This window comes from Pseudophryne corroboree, unplaced genomic scaffold (genome assembly GCF_028390025.1).
Source record: "Pseudophryne corroboree isolate aPseCor3 unplaced genomic scaffold, aPseCor3.hap2 scaffold_580, whole genome shotgun sequence".
In the NCBI taxonomy this organism is placed as follows: domain Eukaryota; kingdom Metazoa; phylum Chordata; class Amphibia; order Anura; family Myobatrachidae; genus Pseudophryne; species Pseudophryne corroboree.
The window spans coordinates 215,500-242,738 of record NW_026970179.1 but is presented as its reverse complement, the minus strand read 5'-3'; the positions used below and the strand labels follow the sequence as shown (position 1 = coordinate 242,738).

Below are 27,239 nucleotides of genomic sequence, written 5' to 3'. Positions count from 1 at the left end.
GGATTTGCATATGGTGATGTCATCCAAGCAGTGGGTCAAAGTTGGCTTCAACCCTCATCTGCATATGAAAAGAGAAAAGGGGCGTGCAGGGCATGGCGGCCTTTTGCGGTGCTTGGATGACCCCTAGTTCGCATTAAACACCCCCACCCTCCTTTGGTGTGGGGCTCATGTTGGCCATGCCCCATCCCCTGAAGCATTCAAGCTGATTTCTTGCAGCAGCTGGGCACTGTAACAGCTCCAGAGCTGCTCTGTAAGGCAAGTAAAATATTGTGTGGGCCCTGCAGCACTACCTGTAGTTTGCATTGTGCATTGGAAGGCACAAAGTAAGCAGACGGGAGGAGAAGTCAGGATAGTGCACAAGGGTATAGAAGGGAGGGGCTCAAGATAAAAGAAGTGGAAACAGACAGCAAACTAGGCTGGAGAAAGACCTGAGACAAAGAGATCTGAATTATACGAGAGCCGACCAGAGGAAACACAAATTATGCAGTCAAGTGTCCCACATTTGGGGAAATCGTAGGAGCAGCACACCCAGAGTGCAATGGGTGAGCCTTGCCCTGGTAGAAGCACCTTCCTGATCATAGTATCTCACCTGGCAGGTAAGTAGGAGTTGGGCTAGAGCTTGGGAGGGTCGCTGCTCGGGCACCCCCCTGTCAAGTGAAGGAGATCCAACTGAGGCAGCACAAAGAAACTCTCGAAAGAAGAACAAGGCTAGAGGAAGATCTGAGACAAAGAAATCTGACTTTTACCAGAGCTGAGCAGAGGAAAGCACAAACACAGTCCCCCACTACCACAAATAATGCAGTCGAGTTTCCCACATTTGGGGAAATCACAGGGGTCAGCATACCCAGAATGCAATGAATGAACCTCACCCTGGGAGAACAATCTTCATGACCATGGTATCTCCTATGCAAAATAAGTATGATTTGGGATAGGGCTGGGGAGGGCCGCTGCTCAGGCACATCTCTGTCAAGTAAAGGAGATTCAACTGAGGCAGCACAAGGGAACTCTCATCTGGGGACAACAACTGCAGGGAGAACACATATTTTCAGATGAACATGGGAGGGCAGAAGGCTGCCTAATACTGAAGCACCCCCAAACAACAAACCAAATGCAACAACTAGTAAAAGCATTCCTGGGTGAAGGTCTGCAGAAGACGGATTTGCATACGGTGATGTCATCCAAGCAGTGGGCCAAAGTTGGCTGGAACCCTCATCTGCATATGAAAAGTGAAAAGGGTTATGCAGGGCATGGCGGCCTTTTGCGGTGCTTGGATGACCCCTAGTTCGCATTAAACACCTCTACCCTCCTTCGGTGTGGGGCTCATGTTGGCTATGCCCCAGCCCCTGAAGCATTCAAGCTGATTTCTTGCCGCAGCTGGGCACTGTAACAGCTCCAGAGCTGCTCTGTAAAGCAAGTAAAAGGGTGTGGGCCCTGCAGCACTACCTGTAGTTCGCATTGTGCGTTGGAAGGCACAAAGTAAGTAGACGGGAGAAGTCAGGATAGTGCGCAAGGGCATAGAAGGGAGCGGCTCAAGAAAAGAGAAGTGGAAACAGACAGCAAACTAGGCTGGAGAGAGACCTGAGACAAAGAGATCTGAATTATACGAGAGCCGACCAGGAGAAACACAAATTATGCAGTCAAGTTTCCCACATTTGGGGAAATCGCAGGGGCAGCACACCCAGAGTGCAATGGGTGAGCCTTGCCCTGGGAGAAGCACCTTCATGATCATAGTATCTCACCTGGCAGGTAAGTAGGAGTTGGGCTAGAGCTTGGGAGGGTCGCTGCTCGGGCACCCCCCTGTCAAGTGAAGGAGATCCAACTGAGGCAGCACAAAGGAACTCTCGAAAGAAGAACAAGGCTAGAGGAAGATCTGAGACAAAGAAATATTACTTTTACCAGAGCTGACCAGAGGAAAGCACAAACACAGTCCACCACTACCACAAATAATGCAGTCGAGTTTCCCACATTTGGGGAAATCACAGGGGTCAGCATACCTAGAATGCAATGAATGAACCGCACCCTGGGAGAACAATCTTCATGACAATGGTATCTCCTATGCAAAATAAGTATGATTTGGGATAGAGCTAGGGAGGGCCGCTGCTCAGGCACATCTCTGTCAAGTAAAGGAGATTCAACTGAGGCAGCACAAGGGAACTCTCATCTGGGGACAACAACTGCAGGGAGAACACATATTTTCAGATGAACATGGGAGGGCAGAAGGCTGCCTAATACTGAAGCACCCCCAAACAACAAACCAAATGCAACAACTAGTGCAAGCATTCCTGGGGGAAGGCCTGCAGCAGATAGATTTGCATATGGTGATGTCATCCAAGCAGTGGGTCAAAGTTGGCTTCAACCCTCATCTGCATATGAAAAGAGAAAAGGGGCGTGCAGGGCATGGTGGCCTTTTGCGGCACTTGGCTGATCCCTAGTTTGCATTAAACACCTCCACCCTCCTTCGGTGTGGGGCTCATGTTGGCTATGCCCCAGCCCCTGAAGCATTCAAGCTGATTTCTTGCAGCAGCTGGGCACTGTAACAGCTCCAGAGTTGCTCTGTAAGGCATGTAAAAGGGTGTGGGCCCTGCAGCACTACCTGTAGTTCGCATTGTGCGTTGGAAGGCACAAAGTAAGCAGAAAGGAGGAGAAGTCAGGATAGTGCGCAAGGGCATAGAAGGGAGCGGCTCAAGAAAAGAGAAGTGCAAACAGACAGCAAACTAGGCTGGAGAGAGACCTGAGACAAAGAGATCTGAATTATACGAGAGCCGACCAGGGGAAACACAAATTATGCAGTCAAGTTTCCCACATTTGGGGAAATCGCAGGAGCAGCACACCCAGAGTGCAATGGGTGAGCCTTGCCCTGGGAGAAGCACCTTCATGATCATAGTATCTCACCTGGCAGGTAAGTAGGAGTTGGGCGAGAGCTGGGGAGGGTCGCTGCTCGGGTACCCCCCTGTAAAGTGAAGGAGATCCAAATGAGGCAGCACAAGGGAACTCTCGAAAGAAGAACAAGGCTAGAGAAAAATCTGAGACAAAGAAATCTGACTTTTACCAGAGCTGACCAGAGGAAAGCACAAATACAGTCCCCCACTACCACAAATAATGCAGTCGAGTTTCCCACATTTGGGGAAATCACAGGGGTCAGCATACCCAAAATGCAATGAATGAACCTCACCCTGGGAGAACAATCTTCATGACCATGGTATCTCCTATGCAAAATAAGTATGATTTGGGATAGGGCTGGGGAGGGCCGCTGCTCAGGCACATCTCTGTCAAGTAAAGGAGATTCAACTGAGGCAGCACAAGGGAACTCTCATCTGGGGACAACAACTGCAGGGAGAACACATATTTTCAGATGAACATGGGAGGGCAGAAGGCTGCCTAATACTGAAGCACCCCCAAACAACAAACCAAATGCAACAACTAGTGAAAGCATTCCTGGGGGAAGGCCTGCAGCAGATGGATTTGCATATGGCGATGTCATCCAAGCAGTGGGTCAAAGTTGGCTTCAACCCTCGTCTGCATATGAAAAGAGAAAAGGGGCGTGCAGGGCATGGCGGCCTTTTGCGGCACTTGGATGACCCCTAGTTCGCATTAAACACCTCCACCCTCAGTCGGTGTGGGGCTCATGTTGGCTATGCCCCAGCCCCTGAAGCATTCAAGCTGATTTCTTGCAGCAGCTGGGCACTGTAACAGCTCCAGAGCTGCTCTGTAAGGCAAGTAAAAGGGTGTGGGCCCTGCAGCACTACCTGTAGTTTGCATTGTGCGAGACCCCTAGTTCGCATTAAACACCCCCACCCTCCTTCGGTGTGGGGCTCATGTTGGCCATGCCCCAGCCCCTGAAGCATTCACGCTGATTTCTTGCAGCAGCTGGGCACTGTAACAGCTCAAGAGCTGCTCTGTAAGGCAAGTAAAAGGGTGTGGGCCCTGCAGCACTACCTGTAGTTTGCATTGTGCATTGGAAGGCACAAAGTAAGCAGACGGGAGGAGAAGTCAGGATAGTGCACAAGGGTATAGACGGGAGGGGCTCAAGAAAAAAGAAGTGGAAACAGACAGCAAACTAGGCTTCCAATGCACAATGCAAACTACAGGTAGTGCTGCAGGGCCCACACCCTTTTACTTGCCTTACAGAGCAGCTCTGGAGCTGTTTAATCACTCAATTGGATTTTTCTGCCAGCATAATTTTTCTCTTACGTCCTAGAGGATGCTGGGGACTCCGTAAGGACCATGGGGGATAGACGGGCTCCGCAGGAGACATGGGCACTTTAAGAAAGACTTTAGATCTGGGTGTGCACTGGCTCCTCCCTCTATGCCCCTCCTCCAGACCTCAATTACTGCATAATTTGTGTTTCCCCTGGTCGGCTCTCGTATAATTCAGATCTCTTTGTCTCAGGTCTCTCTCCAGCCTAGTTTGCTGTCTGTTTCCACTTCTCTTTTCTTGAGCCGCTCCCTTCTATGCCCTTGCGCACTATCTTGACTTCTCCTCCTTTCTGCTTACTTTGTGCCTTCCAACGCACAATGCGAACTACTGTGGAGGATTGCTGCTCGGGCACCCCCTGTCAAGTGAAGGAGATCCAACTGAGGCAGCACAAGGGAACTCTCGAAAGAAGAACAAGGCTAGAGGAAGATCTGAGACAAAGAAATCTGACTTTTACCAGAGCTGACCAGAGGAAAGCACAAACACAGTCCCCCACTACCACAAATAATGCAGTTGAGTTTCCCACATTTGGGGAAATCACAGGGGTCAGCATACCCAGAATGCAATGAATGAACCTCACCCTGGGTGAACAATCTTCATGACCATGGTGTCTCCTATGCAAAATAAGTATGATCTGGGATAGGGCTGGGGAGGGCCGCTGCTCAGGCACATCTCTGTCAAGTAAAGGAGATTCAACTGAGGCAGCACAAGGGAACTCTCATCTGGGGACAACAACTGCAGGGAGAACACATATTTTCAGATGAACATGGGAGGGCAGAAGGCTGCCTAATACTGAAGCACCCCCAAACAACAAACCAAATGCAACAACTAGTGCAAGCATTCCTGGGGGAAGGCCTGCAGCAGATGGATTTGCATATGGTGATGTCATCCAAGCAGTGGGTCAAAGTTGGCTTCAACCCTCATCTGCATATGAAAAGAGAAAAGGGGCGTGCAGGGCATGGCGGCCTTTTGCGGTGCTTGGATGACCCCTAGTTCGCATTAAACACCCCCACCCTCCTTTGGTGTGGGGCTCATGTTGGCCATGCCCCATCCCCTGAAGCATTCAAGCTGATTTCTTGCAGCAGCTGGGCACTGTAACAGCTCCAGAGCTGCTCTGTAAGGCAAGTAAAATATTGTGTGGGCCCTGCAGCACTACCTGTAGTTTGCATTGTGCATTGGAAGGCACAAAGTAAGCAGACGGGAGGAGAAGTCAGGATAGTGCACAAGGGTATAGAAGGGAGGGGCTCAAGATAAAAGAAGTGGAAACAGACAGCAAACTAGGCTGGAGAAAGACCTGAGACAAAGAGATCTGAATTATACGAGAGCCGACCAGAGGAAACACAAATTATGCAGTCAAGTGTCCCACATTTGGGGAAATCGTAGGAGCAGCACACCCAGAGTGCAATGGGTGAGCCTTGCCCTGGTAGAAGCACCTTCCTGATCATAGTATCTCACCTGGCAGGTAAGTAGGAGTTGGGCTAGAGCTTGGGAGGGTCGCTGCTCGGGCACCCCCCTGTCAAGTGAAGGAGATCCAACTGAGGCAGCACAAAGAAACTCTCGAAAGAAGAACAAGGCTAGAGGAAGATCTGAGACAAAGAAATCTGACTTTTACCAGAGCTGACCAGAGGAAAGCACAAACACAGTCCCCCACTACCACAAATAATGCAGTCGAGTTTCCCACATTTGGGGAAATCACAGGGGTCAGCATACCCAGAATGCAATGAATGAACCTCACCCTGGGAGAACAATCTTCATGACCATGGTATCTCCTATGCAAAATAAGTATGATTTGGGATAGGGCTGGGGAGGGCCGCTGCTCAGGCACATCTCTGTCAAGTAAAGGAGATTCAACTGAGGCAGCACAAGGGAACTCTCATCTGGGGACAACAACTGCAGGGAGAACACATATTTTCAGATGAACATGGGAGGGCAGAAGGCTGCCTAATACTGAAGCACCCCCAAACAACAAACCAAATGCAACAACTAGTAAAAGCATTCCTGGGTGAAGGTCTGCAGAAGACGGATTTGCATACGGTGATGTCATCCAAGCAGTGGGCCAAAGTTGGCTGGAACCCTCATCTGCATATGAAAAGTGAAAAGGGTTATGCAGGGCATGGCGGCCTTTTGCGGTGCTTGGATGACCCCTAGTTCGCATTAAACACCTCTACCCTCCTTCGGTGTGGGGCTCATGTTGGCTATGCCCCAGCCCCTGAAGCATTCAAGCTGATTTCTTGCCGCAGCTGGGCACTGTAACAGCTCCAGAGCTGCTCTGTAAAGCAAGTAAAAGGGTGTGGGCCCTGCAGCACTACCTGTAGTTCGCATTGTGCGTTGGAAGGCACAAAGTAAGTAGACGGGAGAAGTCAGGATAGTGCGCAAGGGCATAGAAGGGAGCGGCTCAAGAAAAGAGAAGTGGAAACAGACAGCAAACTAGGCTGGAGAGAGACCTGAGACAAAGAGATCTGAATTATACGAGAGCCGACCAGGAGAAACACAAATTATGCAGTCAAGTTTCCCACATTTGGGGAAATCGCAGGGGCAGCACACCCAGAGTGCAATGGGTGAGCCTTGCCCTGGGAGAAGCACCTTCATGATCATAGTATCTCACCTGGCAGGTAAGTAGGAGTTGGGCTAGAGCTTGGGAGGGTCGCTGCTCGGGCACCCCCCTGTCAAGTGAAGGAGATCCAACTGAGGCAGCACAAAGGAACTCTCGAAAGAAGAACAAGGCTAGAGGAAGATCTGAGACAAAGAAATATTACTTTTACCAGAGCTGACCAGAGGAAAGCACAAACACAGTCCACCACTACCACAAATAATGCAGTCGAGTTTCCCACATTTGGGGAAATCACAGGGGTCAGCATACCTAGAATGCAATGAATGAACCGCACCCTGGGAGAACAATCTTCATGACAATGGTATCTCCTATGCAAAATAAGTATGATTTGGGATAGAGCTAGGGAGGGCCGCTGCTCAGGCACATCTCTGTCAAGTAAAGGAGATTCAACTGAGGCAGCACAAGGGAACTCTCATCTGGGGACAACAACTGCAGGGAGAACACATATTTTCAGATGAACATGGGAGGGCAGAAGGCTGCCTAATACTGAAGCACCCCCAAACAACAAACCAAATGCAACAACTAGTGCAAGCATTCCTGGGGGAAGGCCTGCAGCAGATAGATTTGCATATGGTGATGTCATCCAAGCAGTGGGTCAAAGTTGGCTTCAACCCTCATCTGCATATGAAAAGAGAAAAGGGGCGTGCAGGGCATGGTGGCCTTTTGCGGCACTTGGCTGATCCCTAGTTTGCATTAAACACCTCCACCCTCCTTCGGTGTGGGGCTCATGTTGGCTATGCCCCAGCCCCTGAAGCATTCAAGCTGATTTCTTGCAGCAGCTGGGCACTGTAACAGCTCCAGAGTTGCTCTGTAAGGCATGTAAAAGGGTGTGGGCCCTGCAGCACTACCTGTAGTTCGCATTGTGCGTTGGAAGGCACAAAGTAAGCAGAAAGGAGGAGAAGTCAGGATAGTGCGCAAGGGCATAGAAGGGAGCGGCTCAAGAAAAGAGAAGTGCAAACAGACAGCAAACTAGGCTGGAGAGAGACCTGAGACAAAGAGATCTGAATTATACGAGAGCCGACCAGGGGAAACACAAATTATGCAGTCAAGTTTCCCACATTTGGGGAAATCGCAGGAGCAGCACACCCAGAGTGCAATGGGTGAGCCTTGCCCTGGGAGAAGCACCTTCATGATCATAGTATCTCACCTGGCAGGTAAGTAGGAGTTGGGCGAGAGCTGGGGAGGGTCGCTGCTCGGGTACCCCCCTGTAAAGTGAAGGAGATCCAACTGAGGCAGCACAAGGGAACTCTCGAAAGAAGAACAAGGCTAGAGGAAAATCTGAGACAAAGAAATCTGACTTTTACCAGAGCTGACCAGAGGAAAGCACAAATACAGTCCCCCACTACCACAAATAATGCAGTCGAGTTTCCCACATTTGGGGAAATCACAGGGGTCAGCATACCCAAAATGCAATGAATGAACCTCACCCTGGGAGAACAATCTTCATGACCATGGTATCTCCTATGCAAAATAAGTATGATTTGGGATAGGGCTGGGGAGGGCCGCTGCTCAGGCACATCTCTGTCAAGTAAAGGAGATTCAACTGAGGCAGCACAAGGGAACTCTCATCTGGGGACAACAACTGCAGGGAGAACACATATTTTCAGATGAACATGGGAGGGCAGAAGGCTGCCTAATACTGAAGCACCCCCAAACAACAAACCAAATGCAACAACTAGTGCAAGCATTCCTGGGGGAAGGCCTGCAGCAGATGGATTTGCATATGGCGATGTCATCCAAGCAGTGGGTCAAAGTTGGCTTCAACCCTCGTCTGCATATGAAAAGAGAAAAGGGGCGTGCAGGGCATGGCGGCCTTTTGCGGCACTTGGATGACCCCTAGTTCGCATTAAACACCTCCACCCTCAGTCGGTGTGGGGCTCATGTTGGCTATGCCCCAGCCCCTGAAGCATTCAAGCTGATTTCTTGCAGCAGCTGGGCACTGTAACAGCTCCAGAGCTGCTCTGTAAGGCAAGTAAAAGGGTGTGGGCCCTGCAGCACTACCTGTAGTTTGCATTGTGCGAGACCCCTAGTTCGCATTAAACACCCCCACCCTCCTTCGGTGTGGGGCTCATGTTGGCCATGCCCCAGCCCCTGAAGCATTCACGCTGATTTCTTGCAGCAGCTGGGCACTGTAACAGCTCAAGAGCTGCTCTGTAAGGCAAGTAAAAGGGTGTGGGCCCTGTAGCACTACCTGTAGTTTGCATTGTGCATTGGAAGGCACAAAGTAAGCAGACGGGAGGAGAAGTCAGGATAGTGCACAAGGGTATAGACGGGAGGGGCTCAAGAAAAAAGAAGTGGAAACAGACAGCAAACTAGGCTTCCAATGCACAATGCAAACTACAGGTAGTGCTGCAGGGCCCACACCCTTTTACTTGCCTTACAGAGCAGCTCTGGAGCTGTTTAATCACTCAATTGGATTTTTCTGCCAGCATAATTTTTCTCTTACGTCCTAGAGGATGCTGGGGACTCCGTAAGGACCATGGGGGATAGACGGGCTCCGCAGGAGACATGGGCACTTTAAGAAAGACTTTAGATCTGGGTGTGCACTGGCTCCTCCCTCTATGCCCCTCCTCCAGACCTCAATTACTGCATAATTTGTGTTTCCCCTGGTCGGCTCTCGTATAATTCAGATCTCTTTGTCTCAGGTCTCTCTCCAGCCTAGTTTGCTGTCTGTTTCCACTTCTCTTTTCTTGAGCCGCTCCCTTCTATGCCCTTGCGCACTATCTTGACTTCTCCTCCTTTCTGCTTACTTTGTGCCTTCCAACGCACAATGCGAACTACTGTGGAGGATTGCTGCTCGGGCACCCCCTGTCAAGTGAAGGAGATCCAACTGAGGCAGCACAAGGGAACTCTCGAAAGAAGAACAAGGCTAGAGGAAGATCTGAGACAAAGAAATCTGACTTTTACCAGAGCTGACCAGAGGAAAGCACAAACACAGTCCCCCACTACCACAAATAATGCAGTCGAGTTTCCCACATTTGGGGAAATCACAGGGGTCAGCATACCCAGAATGCAATGAATGAACCTCACCCTGGGAGAACAATCTTCATGACCATGGTATCTCCTATGCAAAATAAGTATGATTTGGGATAGGGCAGGGGAGGGCCGCTGCTCAGGCACATCTCTGTGAAGTATAGGAGATTCAACTGAGGCAGCACAAGGGAACTCTCATCTGGGGACAACAACTGCAGGGAGAACACATATTTTCAGATGAACATGGGAGGGCAGAAGGCTGCCTAATACTGAAGCACCCCCAAACAACAAACCAAATGCAACAACTAGTAAAAGCATTCCTGGGTGAAGGTCTGCAGAAGACGGATTTGCATACGGTGATGTCATCCAAGCAGTGGGCCAAAGTTGGCTGGAACCCTCATCTGCATATGAAAAGTGAAAAGGGTTATGCAGGGCATGGCGGCCTTTTGCGGCGCTTGGATGACCCCTAGTTCGCATTAAACACCTCCACCCTCCTTCGGTGTGGGGCTCATGTTGGCTATGCCCCAGCCCCTGAAGCATTCAAGCTGATTTCTTGCCGCAGCTGGGCACTGTAACAGCTCCAGAGCTGCTCTGTAAGGCAAGTAAAAGGGTGTGGGCCCTGCAGCACTACCTGTAGTTCGCATTGTGCGTTGGAAGGCACAAAGTAAGTAGACGGGAGAAGTCAGGATAGTGCGCAAGGGCATAGAAGGGAGCGGCTCAAGAAAAGAGAAGTGGAAACAGACAGCAAACTAGGCTGGAGAGAGACCTGAGACAAAGAGATCTGAATTATACGAGAGCCGACCAGGAGAAACACAAATTATGCAGTCAAGTTTCCCACATTTGGGGAAATCGCAGGGGCAGCACACCCAGAGTGCAATGGGTGAGCCTTGCCCTGGGAGAAGCACCTTCATGATCATAGTATCTCACCTGGCAGGTAAGTAGGAGTTGGGCTAGAGCTTGGGAGGGTCGCTGCTCGGGCACCCCCCTGTCAAGTGAAGGAGATCCAACTGAGGCAGCACAAAGGAACTCTCGAAAGAAGAACAAGGCTAGAGGAAGATCTGAGACAAAGAAATATTACTTTTACCAGAGCTGACCAGAGGAAAGCACAAACACAGTCCACCACTACCACAAATAATGCAGTCGAGTTTCCCACATTTGGGGAAATCACAGGGGTCAGCATACCCAGAATGCAATGAATGAACCGCACCCTGGGAGAACAATCTTCATGACAATGGTATCTCCTATGCAAAATAAGTATGATTTGGGATAGAGCTAGGGAGGGCCGCTGCTCAGGCACATCTCTGTCAAGTAAAGGAGATTCAACTGAGGCAGCACAAGGGAACTCTCATCTGGGGACAACAACTGCAGGGAGAACACATATTTTCAGATGAACATGGGAGGGCAGAAGGCTGCCTAATACTGAAGCACCCCCAAACAACAAACCAAATGCAACAACTAGTGCAAGCATTCCTGGGGGAAGGCCTGCAGTAGATAGATTTGCATATGGTGATGTCATCCAAGCAGTGGGTCAAAGTTGGCTGGAACCCTCATCTGCATATGAAAAGAGAAAAGGGGCGTGCAGGGCATGGTGGCCTTTTGCGGCACTTGGCTGATCCCTAGTTTGCATTAAACACCTCCACCCTCCTTCGGTGTGGGGCTCATGTTGGCTATGCCCCAGCCCCTGAAGCATTCAAGCTGATTTCTTGCAGCAGCTGGGCACTGTAACAGCTCCAGAGTTGCTCTGTAAGGCATGTAAAAGGGTGTGGGCCCTGCAGCACTACCTGTAGTTCGCATTGTGCGTTGGAAGGCACAAAGTAAGCAGAAAGGAGAAGTCATGATAGTGCGCAAGGGCATAGAAGGGAGCGGCTCAAGAAAAGAGAAGTGCAAACAGACAGCAAACTAGGCTGGAGAGAGACCTGAGACAAAGAGATCTGAATTATACGAGAGCCGACCAGGGGAAACACAAATTATGCAGTCAAGTTTCCCACATTTGGGGAAATCGCAGGAGCAGCACACCCAGAGTGCAATGGGTGAGCCTTGCTCTGGGAGAAGCACCTTCATGATCATAGTATCTCACCTGGCAGGTAAGTAGGAGTTGGGCGAGAGCTGGGGAGGGTCGCTGCTCGGGTACCCCCCTGTAAAGTGAAGGAGATCCAACTGAGGCAGCACAAGGGAACTCTCGAAAGAAGAACAAGGCTAGAGGAAAATCTGAGACAAAGAAATCTGACTTTTACCAGAGCTGACCAGAGGAAAGCACAAACACAGTCCCCCACTACCACAAATAATGCAGTCGAGTTTCCCACATTTGGGGAAATCACAGGGGTCAGCATACCCAAAATGCAATGAATGAACCTCACCCTTGGAGGACAATCTTCATGACCATGGTATCTCCTATGCAAAATAAGTATGATTTGGGATAGGGCTGGGGAGGGCCGCTGCTCAGGCACATCTCTGTCAAGTAAAGGAGATTCAACTGAGGCAGCACAAGGGAACTCTCATCTCGGGACAACAACTGCAGGGAGAACACATATTTTCAGATGAACATGGGAGGGCAGAAGGCTGCCTAATACTGAAGCACCCCCAAACAACAAACCAAATGCAACAACTTTTGCAAGCATTCCTGGGGGAAGGCCTGCAGCAGATGGATTTGCATATGGCGATGTCATCCAAGCAGTGGGTCAAAGTTGGCTTCAACCCTCGTCTGCATATGAAAAGAGAAAAGGGGCGTGCAGGGCATGGCGGCCTTTTGCGGCACTTGGATGACCCCTAGTTCGCATTAAACACCTCCACCCTCCGTCTGTGTGGGGCTCATGTTGGCTATGCCCCAGCCCCTGAAGCATTCAAGCTGATTTCTTGCAGCAGCTGGGCACTGTAACAGCTCCAGAGCTGCTCTGTAAGGCAAGTAAAAGGGTGTGGGCCCTGCAGCACTACCTGTAGTTTGCATTGTGCGAGACCCCTAGTTCGCATTAAACACCCCCACCCTCCTTCGGTGTGGGGCTCATGTTGGCCATGCCCCAGCCCCTGAAGCATTCACGCTGATTTCTTGCAGCAGCTGGGCACTGTAACAGCTCAAGAGCTGCTCTGTAAGGCAAGTAAAAGGGTGTGGGCCCTGCAGCACTACCTGTAGTTTGCATTGTGCATTGGAAGGCACAAAGTAAGCAGACGGGAGGAGAAGTCAGGATAGTGCACAAGGGTATAGACGGGAGGGGCTCAAGAAAAAAGAAGTGGAAACAGACAGCAAACTAGGCTTCCAATGCACAATGCAAACTACAGGTAGTGCTGCAGGGCCCACACCCTTTTACTTGCCTTACAGAGCAGCTCTGGAACTGTTTAATCACTCAATTGGATTTTTCTGCCAGCATAATTTTTCTCTTACGTCCTAGAGGATGCTGGGGACTCCGTAAGGACCATGGGGGATAGACGGGCTCCGCAGGAGACATGGGCACTTTAAGAAAGACTTTAGATCTGGGTGTGCACTGGCTCCTCCCTCTATGCCCCTCCTCCAGACCTCAATTACTGCATAATTTGTGTTTCCCCTGGTCGGCTCTCGTATAATTCAGATCTCTTTGTCTCAGGTCTCTCTCCAGCCTAGTTTGCTGTCTGTTTCCACTTCTCTTTTCTTGAGCCGCTCCCTTCTATGCCCTTGCGCACTATCCTGACTTCTCCTCCTTTCTGCTTACTTTGTGCCTTCCAACGCACAATGCGAACTACTGTGGAGGATTGCTGCTCGGGCACCCCCTGTCAAGTGAAGGAGATCCAACTGAGGCAGCACAAGGGAACTCTCGAAAGAAGAACAAGGCTAGAGGAAGATCTGAGACAAAGAAATCTGACTTTTACCAGAGCTGACCAGAGGAAAGCACAAACACAGTCCCCCACTACCACAAATAATGCAGTCGAGTTTCCCACATTTGGGGAAATCACAGGGGTCAGCATACCCAGAATGCAATGAATGAACCTCACCCTGGGAAAACAATCTTCATGACCATGGTATCGCCTATGCAAAATAAGTATGATTTGGGATAGGGCTGGGGAGGGCCGCTGCTCAGGCACATCTCTGTCAAGTAAAGGAGATTCAACTGAGGCAGCACAAGGGAACTCTCATCTGGGGACAACAACTGCAGGGAGAACACATATTTTCAGATGAACATGGGAGGGCAGAAGGCTGCCTAATACTGAAGCACCCCCAAACAACAAACCAAATGCAACAACTAGTGCAAGCATTCCTGGGGGAAGGCCTGCAGCAGATGGATTTGCATATGGTGATGTCATCCAAGCAGTGGGTCAAAGTTGGCTTCAACCCTCATCTGCATGTGAAAAGAGAAAAGGGGCGTGCAGGGCATGGCGGCCTTTTGCGGCACTTGGATGACCCTTAGTTCGCATTAAACACCTCCACCCTCCGTCTGTGTGGGGCTCATGTTGGCTATGCCCCAGCCCCTGAAGCATTCAAGCTGATTTCTTGCAGCAGCTGGGCACTGTAACAGCTCCAGAGCTGCTCTGTAAGGCAAGTAAAAGGGTGTGGGCCCTGCAGCACTACCTGTAGTTTGCATTGTGCGAGACCCCTAGTTCGCATTAAACACCCCCACCCTCCTTCGGTGTGGGGCTCATGTTGGCCATGCCCCAGCCCCTGAAGCATTCACGCTGATTTCTTGCAGCAGCTGGGCACTGTAACAGCTCAAGAGCTGCTCTGTAAGGCAAGTAAAAGGGTGTGGGCCCTGCAGCACTACCTGTAGTTTGCATTGTGCATTGGAAGGCACAAAGTAAGCAGACGGGAGGAGAAGTCAGGATAGTGCACAAGGGTATAGACGGGAGGGGCTCAAGAAAAAAGAAGTGGAAACAGACAGCAAACTAGGCTTCCAATGCACAATGCAAACTACAGGTAGTGCTGCAGGGCCCACACCCTTTTACTTGCCTTACAGAGCAGCTCTGGAACTGTTTAATCACTCAATTGGATTTTTCTGCCAGCATAATTTTTCTCTTACGTCCTAGAGGATGCTGGGGACTCCGTAAGGACCATGGGGGATAGACGGGCTCCGCAGGAGACATGGGCACTTTAAGAAAGACTTTAGATCTGGGTGTGCACTGGCTCCTCCCTCTATGCCCCTCCTCCAGACCTCAATTACTGCATAATTTGTGTTTCCCCTGGTCGGCTCTCGTATAATTCAGATCTCTTTGTCTCAGGTCTCTCTCCAGCCTAGTTTGCTGTCTGTTTCCACTTCTCTTTTCTTGAGCCGCTCCCTTCTATGCCCTTGCGCACTATCCTGACTTCTCCTCCTTTCTGCTTACTTTGTGCCTTCCAACGCACAATGCGAACTACTGTGGAGGATTGCTGCTCGGGCACCCCCTGTCAAGTGAAGGAGATCCAACTGAGGCAGCACAAGGGAACTCTCGAAAGAAGAACAAGGCTAGAGGAAGATCTGAGACAAAGAAATCTGACTTTTACCAGAGCTGACCAGAGGAAAGCACAAACACAGTCCCCCACTACCACAAATAATGCAGTCGAGTTTCCCACATTTGGGGAAATCACAGGGGTCAGCATACCCAGAATGCAATGAATGAACCTCACCCTGGGAGAACAATCTTCATGACCATGGTATCTCCTATGCAAAATAAGTATGATTTGGGATAGGGCTGGGGAGGGCCGCTGCTCAGGCACATCTCTGTCAAGTAAAGGAGATTCAACTGAGGCAGCACAAGGGAACTCTCATCTGGGGACAACAACTGCAGGGAGAACACATATTTTCAGATGAAAATCTTGGTCATGCTCTGGTTTCTCTTCAGAACGAACAAATCTTTCGCCTTTTACTAAAGATTTCCGTGGAGAGGAGCAAAACTGAGTTTTACCTCAATTTTTGCATGCCCCATCTTTTTGGGGTTTCTTTTATCGGTTTAAAGATAGAATGAGTGTGCTTTAATGAAAGCTCATTTGCATAGAAATTACAGTAAATGTTTGTTTCTTTTCAAACAGAACTTTCTTGACCATGCTACTTGCTTGAAAGATCTGGGAGCACATGGAATACAGTACAAACCATGCTTAAAGCAAGGAGAAGCCAGGTGAGAAATCTGCTTTCTTTCAAATTGGGCGCTCACTTTGATCTGAATGAGGACTGCTGGCATGGCACTCAGGCGACAGGTGGAATCTTGGTCATGCTCTGGTTTCTCTTCAGAATGAGCAAATCTTTCGCCTTTTATTAAAGATTTCCGTGGAGAGGAGCAAAACTGAGTTTTATCTCAATTTTTGCATGCCCCATATTATTGGGGTTTCTTTTATCAGTTTAAAGACAGAACGAGTGTGCTTTCTTGTTAGCTTTAATGTAAGTTTATTTGTATAACAATGACAGTAAATGTCTGTTTCTTTTCAAGCAGAACTTTCTTGACCATACTAATTGCTTGAAAGATCTGGGAGCACATGGAAAAGAGTACAAACCATGCTTATAGCAAGGGGAAGCCTGGTGAGAAATCTGCTTTCTTTCTTTCAAATTGGGTGCTCACTTTGAGCTGAATGAGGACTGCTGGCATGGCACTCAGGCGACAGGTGGAATCTTGGTCATGCTCTGGTTTCTCTTCAGAACGAACAAATCTTTCGCCTTTTACTAAAGATTTCCGTGGAGAGGAGCAAAACTGAGTTTTATCTCAAATTTTGCATGCCCCATCTTATTGGGGTTTTATTTTATCGGTTTAAAGATAGAACGAGTGTGCTTTAATGTAAGCTCATTTGCATAGAAATGACAGTAAATGTTTGTTTCTTTTCAAACAGAACTTTCTTGACTATACTAATTGCTTGAAAGATCTGGGAACACATGGAAAAGAGTACAAACCATGTTTATAGCTAGGGGAAGCCTGGTGAGAAATCTGCTTTCTTTCTTTCAAATTGGGTGCTCACTTTGAGCTGAATGAGAACTGCTGGCATGGCACTCAGGCGACAGGTGGAATCTTGGTCATGCTCTGGTTTCTCTTCAGAACGAACAAATCTTTCGCCTTTTACTAAAGATTTCCGTGGAGAGGAGCAAAACTGAGTTTTATCTCATTTTTTCCTTGCCCCATCTTATTGGGGTTTTATTTTATCTGTTTAAAGATAGAACGAGTGTGCTTTAATGTAAGCTCATTTGCATAGAAATTACATTAAATGTTTGTTTCTTTTCAAACAGAACTTTCTTGACCACACTAATTGCTTGAAAGATCTGGGAGCACATGGAAAAGAGTACAAACCATGTTTATAGCAAGGGGAAGCCTGGTGAGAAATCTGCTTTCTTTCATTCAAATTGGGTGCTCACTTTCAGCTGAATGAGAACTGCTGGCATGGCACTCAGGCGACACGTGGAATCTTGGTCATGCTCTGGTTTCTCTTCAGAACTAACAAATATTTCGCCTTTTATTAAAGATTTCCGTGGAGAGTAGCAAAACTGAGTTTTATCTCAATTTTTGCATGCCCCATATCATACCTCCCAACTGTCCCGATTTTCGCGGGACAGTCCCGTTTTTTGGGGACTGTCCCGCTGTCCCACCTGCGGGCCGCAGTGTCCCGCGGTGGGGAGGACAGTTGGGAGGCTCTGTCTGTCGCTGCCCTGCTTAGCAGAGCAGCGGTGAATAGACGCTGTGCGCATGCGCACAGCGTCTATTCACTGAAGTCAGAGGGAGAGGTGGCATGCCAGCGGCTCACAGAGCGCTGGGCATGCCCCCTCAGTGCCGAAAACGGGGGCGTGACTCGCGATCGCGGGTCCTCCCGCGAAGCCACACCCCCTTTTACTTAGGCCACGCCCTTTTTGGGAGCGCGCGCGACTTCGCCGCGCGTGTGTCCCTCTATGCGAGCCGACAAAGTTGGGAGGTATGCCCATATTATTGGGGTTTCTTTTATCAGTTTAAAGACAGAACGAGTGTGCTTTCTTGTTAGCTTTAATGTAAGTTTATTTGCATAACAATGACAGTAAATGTTTGTTTCTTTTCAAACAGGACTTTCTGGACCATGCTACTTGCTTGAAAGATCTGGGAGCACATGGAAAACAGTACAAACCATGCAGTATCACAAGAGCCTTTATTTGATCTTTCATGAAGATAGAGCAGAATTGAGGACACGTCAACAATTTCTGCCGAAGGTGGTTCATCTTTCCACATGGTGCCTTTGGCCACTGACACCTTCGTTGAGTCAAAGTCTCTGGCTGTGGTCAGAACTTTGAAAATTTATGTCACCAGAACGGTTCAGATTAGGAAAACAGAGGCTCTGTTTGTCCTGTATGCTCCCAACAGGATTGGGTGTCCTGCTTCCATGCAGACCATTATGCGCTGGATCTGTGGTAAGATTCAGCATGCTCATTCCACGGCAGGATTGCCGTTATTGAATTAGGTGAAGACCCATTCTACTAGAAAGCTGGGTTCATCCTGGGCAGCTGGTCGGGGAGTCTCGGCATTGCAACTTTGCCGAGCAGCTATTTAGTAAACACTTTTGCTAAGTTTTACAAGTTTGATACCTTGGCCGATGATAACCTCAAGTTGGGTCATTCGGTGCTGCAGAGTCGTACGCACTCTTCCACCCGTTCAAGAGCTTTGGTATAACCCCATGGTTCTTAATGTGACCCCAGCATCCTCTAGGTCGTATGAGAAAATAGGATTTTAATACCTACCGGTAAATCCTTTTCTCTTAGTCTGTAGAGGATGCTGGGCACCCGTCCCAGTCCATACTGTGTCTGCAGTTATTACTTGTGGTTATACACATGTTGTGTTATGGTTCTGGTCAGCTTTTTGCTGCAATTGTTCATGCCGTTGGCTTGTGTTCTGTTGAATGCCACGTTCTGCGGCATGCTTAAGATGTGAGCTGGTAAGATGCTCACCTTAGTTTAACAATAAATCCTTTCCTCGAAATGTCCGTCTCCCTGGCCACAGTTCCTATAACTGGAGTCTGGAGGAGGGGCATAGAGGGAGGAGCCAGTTCACACCCTTTGATAGTCTTAAAGTGCCCATGTCTCTTGCGGATCCCGTCTATACCCCATGGTTCTTAATGTGACCCCAGCATCCTCTACGGACTAAGAGAAAAGGATGCCCTTGCGCACTATCCTGACTTCTCCTCCCGTCTGCTTACTTTGTGCCTTCCAACGCACAATGCGAACTACAGGTGGTGCTGCAGGGCCCACACCCTTTTACTTGCCTTACAGAACAGCTCTGGAGCTGTTACAGTGCCCAGCTGCTGCAAGAAATCAGCTTGAATGCTTCAGGGGATGGGGCATGGCCAACATGAGCCCCACATCAAAGGAGGGTGGGGGTGTTTAATGAGAACTAGGGGTCATCCAAGCACTGCAAAAGGCCGCCATGCCCTGCACGCCCCTTTTCTCTTTTCATATGCAGATGAGGGTTCCAGCCAACTTTGGCCCACTGCTTGGATAACATCACTGTATGCAAATCCGTCTGCTGCAGACCTTCCCCCAGGAATGCTTGTACTAGATGTTGCATATGGTTTGATATTTGATGGTGCTTCAGTATTAGGCAGCCTTCCGCCCTCCCATGTTCATCTGAAAAGATGTGGTCTCCCTGCAGTTGTTGTCCCCAGACGAGAGTTCCCTTGTGCTTCCTCAGTTGAATCTCCTTAACTTGACGGGGGAGGGGCTGCCAGAGCAGACACCCTCCCCAGCCCTATCCCAACTCATACTTATTTTGCATATGAGATTTCTTGATCATGAAGATTGTTCTCACAGGGTGAGGTTCATCCATTATATTTTAAAATAGGAAGGTACAAATTACATATTTGAATTGCATTTATGTGCTGGATTCAAATGTTCCCCCCCCCTTCCATTCTCAATTGTGCCCGTCAGCAGCTATTCTAAGGTTGCTGCCAATGGGTGTGACACATTAATTTCTTCTGTGGGGTACACTGGACTCCACAAGGATTCACATTGGGGTGTAGAGTAGGATCTTGATCTGAGGCACCAACCGGCTCAAAGCTTTTGACTGTTCCCAAGATGCTCAGTGCATTCTCCTCTATAACCCCGCTTCCATGAACAGGGAGCTCAGTTTGTAGTTGGTGCCTTCAGTAGCAGGCCACTTAACAGGGGCCTGCCTCAGGCAGCCTATTCTTAGCTATAAATTTTGACAAGAAAAGAAGAACTTGTTTTATGAGAATCTACAAGGGCTGCAGCAGGCTAGGTCTAATAGACATCTTTACTGCAGCTTCATCACTCCCAGCGGCGCTGTATACTCCCGTGCCCTGGTTGCTGGGTCACTGCAGCGGAGGCTCCGGTTTCATCCTAAGGTCAGTCACACACACACCACCCTTCCGGATCACGAGGCCGCTGATGAAGGGGAGCGTGGCCGTAGGGGGTGGACCGTGTGCGCACTGGCGTGGACACTGATTACTGGGCAGCCGCTCCACTAGCCACCAGGTACAGTTAAGGAGCACAGGTCTGGGGTTTTTTCTCCTATATTAACCCAATTTTGTACTGCCCGCAGCGCATTGTGATAGGTAATAGGGCCTGATTCAGGTTGGATTGCAATCACAATAAGCGATCCAACAGCAAAAATTGCTAAGAGCATACGCATGTGCCTGCATTTTCTGCGGCACCCCGCAGAGAATGCGATCGCCTCTGCCTGTCAATCGGGGCGGGGGGGGGAGATAGGTGGGTCAGCAACACTCCATTTCCAAGTCAGGGATGGAGCGGTGTGGGTGCAAGGCTTCAAAATGGGGTCTGCAACGGAGGAGACACAGGGGGCGTGGTCACAGCGGCTGTATGACATCACATTCAGCCGCTGTGATCACAAAAATGGTGGCGGCTTCCTGCGCGCACATACAGTCTGCACCAGCAGGAGGCTACACCATTTTTTATGATCACGCTGAACTGCAGTGCGACTGCAATTACAGCATGGTCAAGAAGGGAGGCGTCATGCTGGGTGGCCATGCCTTTTCACTGTGCAGGAGCCAGCACCGCTCACACACTAGTCCCCGGGTGCAGCCCCCAACCCCCGGGACACCCGGAGCAACAAAATGTAGATTCAGGCCACCAGGCCACGCCCCTACCTATGAAACCATGCCTCCTTTTTACCATTGCGCTGCTTATCTGCGCGCACTGCATTACAATCTCCCTCGCCACCTCTCTGGGTGTCACCAGTAATAGTGACACCTCTGCCATGCTTGTAGCAGCTGGTCCTAAGATCTACGCCTCAAGCCCTGAGTGTTTACCCTTGTGACTTGTTGATCATCATAGCGAAGCAGATGCTTACAGAAAACTGCAGGGGCTTAGATTGAAAATAAAAAAATTGATGGGTATAAGGTAGAGAGGAGCGGGTTCGGTTCTCCGAGAACCGAATTCCCCACGTACTCCACGTGGTTTATACTGGTCCGAGGCAGGCTCGGTTATTCCCGCCTGACTCGGAAAACCTGAACAAGGGAAAATGTCATCATCCCGCTGTCGGATTCTCGCGAGATTCGGATTCCATATAAAGAGCTGCGCGTTGCCGCCATTTTTACTCGTGCATTGAAGAGAGAGCGGAATGGACGTGGCTATGTTCTCTCAGTGGAAATCTCAATATCAGTGCTCAGTATCAGTGGTTACTTATTGCTGCTCAGTAATACTAGTAGTGTGTCTCTCCTGCTCAGTGTCAGTTCTCAGTAGTATCCTCATCAGTGCTCAGTATCACTGCTCATTGTCTTGTGCTGCATTGTGGTGCTCAGCATACTACAGTACATTACTAATAGTCCAGTGCTGCATCTTGCTGCTCAGTGTCAGTTCTAGTATCCTCATCAGTGCTCACTATCACTGTTCATTGCATTTTGGTTTTCTGTATACTACAGTAACATAGTAATATAGTAACATATAGTAACATAGTTTTTGAGGTTGAATAGAGGCAAATTGCCCATCGTGTTCAACCTGTTTTAAGTTGTGATGATTCTACATACTTGCTGAATAATGTTTTATGACTAGTTAGCTACTATAACTCATGTTACCCCCGGATTAACCATGTTGATATTTTAAGTATTATAACCTTGGATAGCTTTTTCATTCAGAAATGTATCCATTCCTTTTTTAAATCCAATTACAGAGTCCGCCATTACCACCTTCCCTGGCAGGGAATTCCACATCCTGATTGCCCTAACAGTGAAGATCATAGTATCTCACCTGGCAGGTAAGTAGGAGTTGGGCTAGAGCTGTGGAGGATTGCTGCTCGGGCACCCCCTGTCAAGTGAAGGAGATCCAACTGAGGCAGCACAAGGGAACTCTCGAAAGAAGAACAAGGCTAGAGGAAGATCTGAGACAAAGAAATCTGACTTTTACCAGAGCTGACCAGAGGAAAGCACAAACACAGTCCCCCACTACCACAAATAATGCAGTCGAGTTTCCCACATTTGGGGAAATCACAGGGGTCAGCATACCCAGAATGCAATGAATGAACCTCACCCTGGGAGAACAATCTTCATGACCATGGTATCTCCTATGCAAAATAAGTATGATTTGGGATAGGGCTGGGGAGGGCCGCTGCTCAGGCACATCTCTGTCAAGTAAAGGAGATTCAACTGAGGCAGCACAAGGGAACTCTCATCTGGGGACAACAACTGCAGGGAGAACACATATTTTCAGATGAAAATCTTGGTCATGCTCTGGTTTCTCTTCAGAACGAACAAATCTTTCGCCTTTTACTAAAGATTTCCGTGGAGAGGAGCAAAACTGAGTTTTACCTCAATTTTTGCATGCCCCATCTTTTTGGGGTTTCTTTTATCGGTTTAAAGATAGAATGAGTGTGCTTTAATGAAAGCTCATTTGCATAGAAATTACAGTAAATGTTTGTTTCTTTTCAAACAGAACTTTCTTGACCATGCTACTTGCTTGAAAGATCTGGGAGCACATGGAATACAGTACAAACCATGCTTATAGCAAGGAGAAGCCAGGTGAGAAATCTGCTTTCTTTCAAATTGGGCGCTCACTTTGATCTGAATGAGGACTGCTGGCATGGCACTCAGGCGACAGGTGGAATCTTGGTCATGCTCTGGTTTTTTTTCAGAATGAACAAATCTTTCGCCTTTTATTAAAGATTTCCGTGGAGAGGAGCAAAACTGAGTTTTATCTCAATTTTTGCATGCCCCATATTATTGGGGTTTCTTTTATCAGTTTAAAGACAGAACGAGTGTGCTTTCTTGTTGGCTTTAATGTAAGTTTATTTGTATAACAATGACAGTAAATGTCTGTTTCTTTTCAAGCAGAACTTTCTTGACCATACTAATTGCTTGAAAGATCTGGGAGCACATGGAAAAGAGTACAAACCATGCTTATAGCAAGGGGAAGCCTGGTGAGAAATCTGCTTTCTTTCTTTCATATTGGGTGCTCACTTTGAGCTGAATGAGGACTGCTGGCATGGCACTCAGGCGACAGGTGGAATCTTGGTCATGCTCTGGTTTCTCTTCAGAACGAACAAATCTTTCGCCTTTTACTAAAGATTTCCGTGGAGAGGAGCAAAACTGAGTTTTATCTCAATTTTTGTATGCCCCATATTATTGGGGTTTCTTTTATCAGTTTAAAGACAGAACGAGTGTGCTTTCTTGTTAGCTTTAATGTAAGTTGCCATAGATGCAGTGAAACACGCGTGTAGGGCACGGCGTGTCCGCGTGTATTTGACTCATGTGAAATGTTATAAAACAAAAATATATGATTATGATGTTAGCTGTTAGTCTCCACTAATAGGGAGTAGAAGCTGAGCTATAAGAAAGGAATACACTAGATATGATGTCACTTAGCAATTACAATGTCTAAAGTGCATACAGATAGCTACTAATAACTCTTGATAAGAAAGTATATCAGTGTGGGTATATTTATATGATGGGATATTGGGACTAGTGAATATATATCACTCCTGCTGTCCAGATTGGCAATAACCAGACAATTATGATAAGAGTAGAGATGTCACATGGGCTGCTATAGATATTAATTTAATGCTGTATGTGTCATTTGTTACAAATGGATACATTTTCTATGAGTCAGCCTAGCAGCTGCATGTTCTAACAGAACACTATCCTCACACAGAATCTGCTAACCTTGAGATAACTAAATGACAGTGTGTAACAGTCTCTTTACTATAAGACTGTTACAAAGTAATATATATATTTGAAGTCAGTCTAGCAGCTGTGTGTTCCAGCAGTTTATAAGACAAAGAAAATCTCCTATTGTGGAATCTAGACACATGGGACTGCTGGCCTGTGTCATACTATTTCTATGTAATACCAGTAACATGTATATAACTGTTACATAATTGTTACAAATGGATAAATCTTTGAGTCAGCCTAGCAGCTGCATGTCCTAACAGGACACCATAAATCCTTTACAGTGTAACAAATTGATTGGTAACACTTAAAGGCTGGAGAGCAGTTATATGCCTTACTAGCATACTCAATATACCACATTATTACACCAGTTACCACGATTATTGACAGCGCATTTGATATATTATATTACCCTCACACTGAGTCTGTTTACCTTTAGATAACTAAGTGACCGAATATGTAACAGTTTCTCTATCATAAGACTGTTACAAAGTGAGATAGATATATTTGGAAGTCAGTCAAACAGCTGTGTGTTTCAGCGGTTTATAAGAAAATTCCTCATTGTGGAATCTGGACCACTAAGGGTTATTATATATATAGCACATGGAATTGCCACATCTCCCTATATGATAATTTCATTACACTGTAACATAATAAGAATTAACTATTTAACAGTGTAAATAGAGAGTAATGAATCTCTGACACATGGAATATATTATTTCTTAGATGAATTGGATAAACCATTATGACAGACACTTTGCTTCCTAATAAGAATTGAGGTGGCTATACCTCTAAGGAAAGCATTATTGCCTACGCCTAGATCAGATTAAATAAGATCTGGCTGAATATATGAAGGAAGGTTGCTATTTATATGAGAATTGGAATTGCTATATTCCTTAAGGCAACCCCACCGATTGATATATGTTGTCAATTAAGTATATCTGAACGGCTATATCTGGACCAGATTTAATAAGATCTGGCTGATTATATGAAGGAGGGCTGCTATTTATATTGGAATTGCCATATTCCTTAAGGCAACCGCACCTGTTGGTATATCTCGCCAATTAACTATATCTAAACAGCTAAATTAAAGCTATTCATCATTTTTTTAGTATGGATATTAATAAATATGATCTTTCCATGATGCATAGAGATTTCCCTATCAAGTGATTCCTTATCCGATATAGAAAGCTATCCCCCTATGGTATTGAATTTAGGAATATAGTCTTAGGGGACACAGAGAAATAAGTGATCCCCATCTACCTAAGCACCCCACAAATTGGAGGTTAGCTTACCGGTTATACTCAATCACCCCCACAAATTCGCCAATGGGGATGGCTTCCCGGGAGGTAACCCCTATTGAGTGAAGGGAGTATATAGGATACGACCCAGTGGTACCTGACGACATAGATACTAACAGCTATTTAATAACATTACGCTAGAAAGTGATTATTAGCAACATATATATCTATATAAACAACCCCGCCAGGGTTGTGCCTTCAAAAATAATCACACACGGACACGCTTTTTAAACCTTTTTTTCACATCTCTTTATTCTTCTTATGCACATGTATGTTAGTTCTGTGATTTTAACCTTTATGTTTCACTGCAGTTTGGGATAATAATATTAATATTTATCCAATTTTAATACATACTTAATAAAGGTTATATTTTATGATTCATTCATTCTGTCCAGTGCGTCAACAGTGCAGATTTCTTCTTGTTTTTTCTCCCAAATTCTATAACAATGACAGTAAATGTTGTTACTTTTCAAACAGAACTTTCTTGACCATGCTACTTGCTTGAAAGATCTGGGAGCACATGGAAAACAGTACAAACCATGCAGTATCACAAGAGCCTTTATTTGATCTTTCATGAAGATAGAGCAGAATTGAGGACACGTCAACAATTTCTGCCGAAGGTGGTTCATCTTTCCACATGGTGCCTTTGGCCACTGACACCTTCATTGAGTCAAAGTCTCTGGCTGTGGTCAGAACTTTGAAAATTTATGTCACCAGAACGGTTCAGATTAGGAAAACAGAGGCTCTGTTTGTCCTCTATGCTCCCAACAGGATTGGGTGTCCTGCTTCCATGTAGACCATTATGCGCTGGATCTGTGGTAAGATTCAGCATGCTCATTCCACGGCAGGATTGCCGTTACTGAATTAGGTGGAGACCCATTCTACTAGAAAGGTGGGTTCATCCTGGGCAGCTGGTCGGGGAGTCTCGGCATTGCAACTTTGCCGAGCAGGTATTTAGTAAACACTTTTGCTAAGTTTTACAAGTTTGATACCTTGGCTGATGATAACCTCAAGTTGGGTCATTCGGTGCTGCAGAGTCGTACGCACTCTCCCACCCGTTCAAGAGCTTTGGTATAACCCCATGGTTCTTAATGTGACCCCAGCATCCTCTAGGTCGTATGAGAAAATAGGATTTTAATACCTACCGGTAAATCCTTTTCTCTTAGTCCGTAGAGGATGCTGGGCACCCGTCCCAGTCCATACTGTGTCTGCAGTTATTACTTGTGGTTATGCACATGTTGTGTTATGGTTCTGGTCAGCTTTTTGCTGCAATTGTTCATGCCGTTGGCTTGTGTTCTGTTGAATGCCACGTTCTGCGGCATGCTTAAGGTGTGAGCTGGTAAGATGCTCACCTTAGTTTAACAATAAATCCTTTCCTCGAAATGTCCGTCTCCCTGGGCACAGTTCCTATAACTGGAGTCTGGAGGAGGGGCATAGAGGGAGGAGCCAGTTCACACCCTTTGAAAGTCTTAAAGTGCCCATGTCTCTTGTGGATCCCGTCTATACCCCATGGTTCTTAATGTGACCCCAGCATCCTCTACGGACTAAGAGAAAAGGATGCCCTTGTGCACTATCCTGACTTCTCCTCCCGTCTGCTTACTTTGTGCCTTCCAACGCACAATGCGAACTACAGGTGGTGCTGCAGGGCCCACACCCTTTTACTTGCCTTACAGAACAGCTCTGGAGCTGTTACAGTGCCCAGCTGCTGCAAGAAATCAGCTTGAATGCTTCAGGGGATGGGGCATGGCCAACATGAGCCCCACACCAAAGGAGGGTGGGGGTGTTTAATGCGAACTAGGGGTCATCCAAGCACCGCAAAAGGCCGCCATGCCCTGCATGCCCCTTTTCTCTTTTCATATGCAGATGAGAGTTCCAGCCAACTTTGGCCCACTGCTTGGATGACATCACCGTATGCAAATCCGTCTTCTGCAGACCTTCCCCCTGGAATGCTTGTACTAGTTGTTGCATATGGTTTGATATTTGATGGTGCTTCAATATTAGGCAGCCTTCCACCCTCCCATGTTCATCTGAACAGATGTGGTCTCCCTGCAGTTGTTGTCCCCAGACGAGAGTTCCCTTGTGCGTCCTCAGTTGAATCTCCTTAACTTGACGGGGGAGGGGCTGCCCGAGCAGCCACCCTCCCCAGCCCTA

At 47.6% G+C, this 27,239-nt stretch overlaps 29 non-coding genes across 29 annotated transcripts; 8 read left to right on the top strand and 21 right to left on the bottom strand.

Annotated features, from left to right (window-relative positions):
- Positions 1 to 441: 441 nt before the first annotated feature.
- LOC135034244 (U1 spliceosomal RNA) lies at positions 442 to 604 on the bottom strand. The gene has a single exon (XR_010229498.1). It is a non-coding gene; the product is annotated as a U1 spliceosomal RNA (small nuclear RNA).
- A 152-nt stretch (positions 605 to 756) lies between these two features.
- LOC135034299 (U1 spliceosomal RNA) lies at positions 757 to 920 on the bottom strand. Its single transcript, XR_010229547.1, has one exon. It is a non-coding gene; the product is annotated as a U1 spliceosomal RNA (small nuclear RNA).
- Positions 921 to 1,591: 671 nt separating this feature from the next.
- Positions 1,592 to 1,754, bottom strand: LOC135034194 (U1 spliceosomal RNA). Its single transcript, XR_010229459.1, has one exon. It is a non-coding gene; the product is annotated as a U1 spliceosomal RNA (small nuclear RNA).
- Positions 1,755 to 1,906: 152 nt separating this feature from the next.
- LOC135034170 (U1 spliceosomal RNA) lies at positions 1,907 to 2,070 on the bottom strand. The gene has a single exon (XR_010229441.1). It is a non-coding gene; the product is annotated as a U1 spliceosomal RNA (small nuclear RNA).
- A 674-nt stretch (positions 2,071 to 2,744) lies between these two features.
- LOC135034203 (U1 spliceosomal RNA) lies at positions 2,745 to 2,907 on the bottom strand. The gene has a single exon (XR_010229468.1). It is a non-coding gene; the product is annotated as a U1 spliceosomal RNA (small nuclear RNA).
- A 152-nt stretch (positions 2,908 to 3,059) lies between these two features.
- On the bottom strand, positions 3,060 to 3,223 carry LOC135034317 (U1 spliceosomal RNA). Its single transcript, XR_010229565.1, has one exon. It is a non-coding gene; the product is annotated as a U1 spliceosomal RNA (small nuclear RNA).
- Positions 3,224 to 4,662: 1,439 nt separating this feature from the next.
- On the bottom strand, positions 4,663 to 4,826 carry LOC135034312 (U1 spliceosomal RNA). Its single transcript, XR_010229560.1, has one exon. It is a non-coding gene; the product is annotated as a U1 spliceosomal RNA (small nuclear RNA).
- Positions 4,827 to 5,502: 676 nt separating this feature from the next.
- Positions 5,503 to 5,665, bottom strand: LOC135034243 (U1 spliceosomal RNA). The gene has a single exon (XR_010229497.1). It is a non-coding gene; the product is annotated as a U1 spliceosomal RNA (small nuclear RNA).
- A 152-nt stretch (positions 5,666 to 5,817) lies between these two features.
- LOC135034298 (U1 spliceosomal RNA) lies at positions 5,818 to 5,981 on the bottom strand. The gene has a single exon (XR_010229546.1). It is a non-coding gene; the product is annotated as a U1 spliceosomal RNA (small nuclear RNA).
- Positions 5,982 to 6,652: 671 nt separating this feature from the next.
- LOC135034193 (U1 spliceosomal RNA) lies at positions 6,653 to 6,815 on the bottom strand. The gene has a single exon (XR_010229458.1). It is a non-coding gene; the product is annotated as a U1 spliceosomal RNA (small nuclear RNA).
- A 152-nt stretch (positions 6,816 to 6,967) lies between these two features.
- Positions 6,968 to 7,131, bottom strand: LOC135034169 (U1 spliceosomal RNA). Its single transcript, XR_010229440.1, has one exon. It is a non-coding gene; the product is annotated as a U1 spliceosomal RNA (small nuclear RNA).
- Positions 7,132 to 7,805: 674 nt separating this feature from the next.
- On the bottom strand, positions 7,806 to 7,968 carry LOC135034202 (U1 spliceosomal RNA). Its single transcript, XR_010229467.1, has one exon. It is a non-coding gene; the product is annotated as a U1 spliceosomal RNA (small nuclear RNA).
- Positions 7,969 to 8,120: 152 nt separating this feature from the next.
- On the bottom strand, positions 8,121 to 8,284 carry LOC135034306 (U1 spliceosomal RNA). The gene has a single exon (XR_010229554.1). It is a non-coding gene; the product is annotated as a U1 spliceosomal RNA (small nuclear RNA).
- Positions 8,285 to 9,723: 1,439 nt separating this feature from the next.
- LOC135034293 (U1 spliceosomal RNA) lies at positions 9,724 to 9,887 on the bottom strand. The gene has a single exon (XR_010229541.1). It is a non-coding gene; the product is annotated as a U1 spliceosomal RNA (small nuclear RNA).
- A 671-nt stretch (positions 9,888 to 10,558) lies between these two features.
- On the bottom strand, positions 10,559 to 10,721 carry LOC135034192 (U1 spliceosomal RNA). Its single transcript, XR_010229457.1, has one exon. It is a non-coding gene; the product is annotated as a U1 spliceosomal RNA (small nuclear RNA).
- A 152-nt stretch (positions 10,722 to 10,873) lies between these two features.
- Positions 10,874 to 11,037, bottom strand: LOC135034161 (U1 spliceosomal RNA). The gene has a single exon (XR_010229432.1). It is a non-coding gene; the product is annotated as a U1 spliceosomal RNA (small nuclear RNA).
- A 671-nt stretch (positions 11,038 to 11,708) lies between these two features.
- On the bottom strand, positions 11,709 to 11,871 carry LOC135034225 (U1 spliceosomal RNA). Its single transcript, XR_010229485.1, has one exon. It is a non-coding gene; the product is annotated as a U1 spliceosomal RNA (small nuclear RNA).
- Positions 11,872 to 12,023: 152 nt separating this feature from the next.
- LOC135034315 (U1 spliceosomal RNA) lies at positions 12,024 to 12,187 on the bottom strand. The gene has a single exon (XR_010229563.1). It is a non-coding gene; the product is annotated as a U1 spliceosomal RNA (small nuclear RNA).
- A 1,439-nt stretch (positions 12,188 to 13,626) lies between these two features.
- LOC135034330 (U1 spliceosomal RNA) lies at positions 13,627 to 13,790 on the bottom strand. Its single transcript, XR_010229577.1, has one exon. It is a non-coding gene; the product is annotated as a U1 spliceosomal RNA (small nuclear RNA).
- Positions 13,791 to 15,229: 1,439 nt separating this feature from the next.
- LOC135034281 (U1 spliceosomal RNA) lies at positions 15,230 to 15,393 on the bottom strand. Its single transcript, XR_010229530.1, has one exon. It is a non-coding gene; the product is annotated as a U1 spliceosomal RNA (small nuclear RNA).
- A 144-nt stretch (positions 15,394 to 15,537) lies between these two features.
- Positions 15,538 to 15,653, top strand: LOC135034272 (U5 spliceosomal RNA). The gene has a single exon (XR_010229522.1). It is a non-coding gene; the product is annotated as a U5 spliceosomal RNA (small nuclear RNA).
- Positions 15,654 to 15,923: 270 nt separating this feature from the next.
- LOC135034288 (U5 spliceosomal RNA) lies at positions 15,924 to 16,039 on the top strand. The gene has a single exon (XR_010229537.1). It is a non-coding gene; the product is annotated as a U5 spliceosomal RNA (small nuclear RNA).
- Positions 16,040 to 16,325: 286 nt separating this feature from the next.
- Positions 16,326 to 16,441, top strand: LOC135034279 (U5 spliceosomal RNA). Its single transcript, XR_010229528.1, has one exon. It is a non-coding gene; the product is annotated as a U5 spliceosomal RNA (small nuclear RNA).
- Positions 16,442 to 16,716: 275 nt separating this feature from the next.
- On the top strand, positions 16,717 to 16,832 carry LOC135034285 (U5 spliceosomal RNA). The gene has a single exon (XR_010229534.1). It is a non-coding gene; the product is annotated as a U5 spliceosomal RNA (small nuclear RNA).
- Positions 16,833 to 17,107: 275 nt separating this feature from the next.
- Positions 17,108 to 17,220, top strand: LOC135034297 (U5 spliceosomal RNA). The gene has a single exon (XR_010229545.1). It is a non-coding gene; the product is annotated as a U5 spliceosomal RNA (small nuclear RNA).
- Positions 17,221 to 22,040: 4,820 nt separating this feature from the next.
- On the bottom strand, positions 22,041 to 22,204 carry LOC135034268 (U1 spliceosomal RNA). Its single transcript, XR_010229518.1, has one exon. It is a non-coding gene; the product is annotated as a U1 spliceosomal RNA (small nuclear RNA).
- Positions 22,205 to 22,348: 144 nt separating this feature from the next.
- LOC135034271 (U5 spliceosomal RNA) lies at positions 22,349 to 22,464 on the top strand. The gene has a single exon (XR_010229521.1). It is a non-coding gene; the product is annotated as a U5 spliceosomal RNA (small nuclear RNA).
- A 270-nt stretch (positions 22,465 to 22,734) lies between these two features.
- LOC135034289 (U5 spliceosomal RNA) lies at positions 22,735 to 22,850 on the top strand. The gene has a single exon (XR_010229538.1). It is a non-coding gene; the product is annotated as a U5 spliceosomal RNA (small nuclear RNA).
- A 286-nt stretch (positions 22,851 to 23,136) lies between these two features.
- On the top strand, positions 23,137 to 23,252 carry LOC135034269 (U5 spliceosomal RNA). The gene has a single exon (XR_010229519.1). It is a non-coding gene; the product is annotated as a U5 spliceosomal RNA (small nuclear RNA).
- Positions 23,253 to 27,239: the final 3,987 nt, after the last annotated feature.